This window comes from Triticum dicoccoides, chromosome 6B, assembly GCF_002162155.2.
Source record: "Triticum dicoccoides isolate Atlit2015 ecotype Zavitan chromosome 6B, WEW_v2.0, whole genome shotgun sequence".
NCBI classification, from domain to species: Eukaryota; Viridiplantae; Streptophyta; class Magnoliopsida; order Poales; family Poaceae; genus Triticum; species Triticum dicoccoides.
The window spans coordinates 297,785,481-297,787,980 of NC_041391.1; the positions used below are offsets into that span (position 1 = coordinate 297,785,481).

General features: G+C 45.4%; 1 long non-coding RNA gene across 1 annotated transcript in view; it reads right to left on the bottom strand.

Moving 5' to 3' along the window:
- Window positions 1-439: 439 nt before the first annotated feature.
- The window catches only part of LOC119325521, a 2,915-nt gene continuing 854 nt past the window's right edge, over window positions 440-2,500 (bottom strand). The window contains exons 2-4 of the long non-coding RNA XR_005157565.1: window positions 2,298-2,417; window positions 1,111-2,140; window positions 440-981 (exon numbers count right to left, since the gene is read on the bottom strand). This is a non-coding gene — a long non-coding RNA (uncharacterized LOC119325521). The remainder of the gene's footprint in view (window positions 982-1,110; window positions 2,141-2,297; window positions 2,418-2,500) is intronic.

Below are 2,500 nucleotides of genomic sequence, written 5' to 3' on the forward strand. Positions count from 1 at the left end.
CTTGCTCCTAGTATTGCAAGCTGGGTTTGAAGAGAGCCTAGAACTCCTCCTGGTGCTCACAGTTTTGCTCACAGCCCTGTTTGGAGTAGAAGAACTGATAGGATTATTGCTTCCAGTGACAGAACCTATAATGTTCTCTTCTGCAATTTTGAACTTCTTCTTATGTGGTGATTGTCCCCTCTCAGCTGGTCTTTTGTAGTTCTTTCTTGGGCTGCAAAGTCACAAATAAATGGGAGAGGCCAGTTAGCAAACATTAAAGAATTTAGGAAATAACTTCAAAAATAAACCAAAAAAGTACTTGACTGCACTACTGACTGTTGTTGCATCCGTAGAAGTTGCATTTGCATTAGAAGCATCTCCAGCACCTGCCATTTTTTCACTTACATCATCTCCAGCAGTTGCATTTGCATTCGCAGCATCTTCATCACTTGCATCTGCATTTGCATCATCAGTAGCAGCATCTGCCATAGTTTCATTAGTAGCATCATCAGTAGCAGCATCTGCATTTACATCATCAGTAGCAGCATCTGCCATAGTAGCCAGAGGTTCATCATTGGCATTATCAGCACCCCAATGTTCTTCCTCTCCAAATGCAGGGTCAATGGACTCTTTGCAGTGGCTGCCTTTGTGCCCAAGCTTCCCACATCTTGAACACTTATTCTTTCTTCCTCCAAGTCCTTTTCCCTCTGATTTAGCCCTAATTCTTGTCTTCCTAGGTCTACCAGGTGGCCTATTTTGCAATGGAGCACTCAGTTTAAATCCTGGGTCTACAACATCCCATTGTTGCTTGCCCTCCAGAAGTGGCAGATTATGATGTGCCCATTGTATGTCCCAGCTGCAATCTGCTGTCTCAAGTCAAACTTTTCCATTATGAACTGCCTAATTTTGTCAAGCATATATAGTCCTGTGTTCCCTGCTTTTGTACCAGCAGGAACTAGAAGAGTTGTTTTCATTCTACAATCCAAACATATATAGTCCACCCTACGAATGTCAATGAAAAACAGAAAAAAAATCGAACCAAATGAGCACTACGAACGCAGATGAACACTAGGAATCAAAACAAACTACAATACGTATAGCAGGCTTCAGATCTGAAAGTACTGCACTTACCCCTTCGGATTTGTGCGCCCTTCATGGCCGCCGCCGGCGCCGCAACCACCATCGACCTCCATCCGCAGCGGTTGGCTCCGAATCGCAGCACAGCTCGCATAAAGAGTCAGGTCGACCGAATCTCCACCGTGCCCGCCATTGATCTGGAGTTTTCCATGGTGGGGATCGAAGCCGCTAGGGTTCAGGTGAGGGGGAGATTTGGGGAAGACAGAGCTAGGGTTAGGGTCGAGCGAGAGAAAGAGAACAGAGAGAGAGTGAAGCGAAGAGGTAAGAGAGGGGCCACATGTAAGAAAGAAGGGCAAATATGTCAAACTGACGGCAAGTTAGCGGTCAAACAGCCTTGACTGGACGGAAACGGAGCGGAGGGGCATTTCTATAAGTGGCATTGACGGCAGAGGGGCAAAACTGAGCATACCCGAAAACTAGGGGCAAAACTGAGTAATGGGTTCGAGTTAGGGGCAGAGATGTAAATGTCCCTATAACAAAAGAGAAAACAGGAGGAGACATCCATGAGCTAGTACTGATGCTTCACAAAAATTCCATCATAGTATGCTCCCATGAAACACAGGCTAGCTTTGGCCATCCATCCATTCATCCATCTTCCAGGGAGTGGTGGTATGTACTAGAACCAACATGAATGCACTAGCTGTTAGGCTGGATCGATCCAAGTTAATTGAGTCGGGCTAGCTAGCTTAACCTCACTCAATCTTCAAGGAGGTGATCGATCACCATCGAATCAGGGTTCTCATCGGCTTTAGATAACTGCTGCAAATTGCAGAGTTAACTGACATAATTTATGTGTATTTTTTAAATAAATAAGTGCAAAAGAACTGTTACATCTCAAAAAGTTAATCATTATGTTTGAGTACAGATAACTGCAGAAACGCACTATGTTTTGCTCTTACTACACGAGGGACGAGCTAACTGCCCCAATCTCATAATCACCACTATGAGTAGCGCATGCACCACCAGTTTTGCAAAGAGACAACGGCTGAAACATCAAACACAAGCTCACGCGCACACCCTTGACCTAAACATCAGTTAACAAAAAAAGCAGAGCAATTAACAACAAGCAACATCACCGGTTAACAACAAATTTGAAGTTAACATCATTTAAGCAGTTAACAGCAAATTAGAAGTTAGGAGTAGTTAAAAGAATTAGTAGTGTAGTTAGGCAGTAGCTGCACCATAGCATCAAAGTAGCGCTGGCTGCCTTCAAGCTTGCCACCCCGGGTGAAGGTGCAGGGGAGGTCCACGGTGCTCGTGCTCGGCACCACGAGTTGCTAGGGGCTACTCCTCGCATGTAGCTACACACAACGACCCGAGTTAACTGCTGTTTTTGCACAGCGGCAAATCCTCTGGTCCCGGTGGCCATACGGCCATGGGGAGG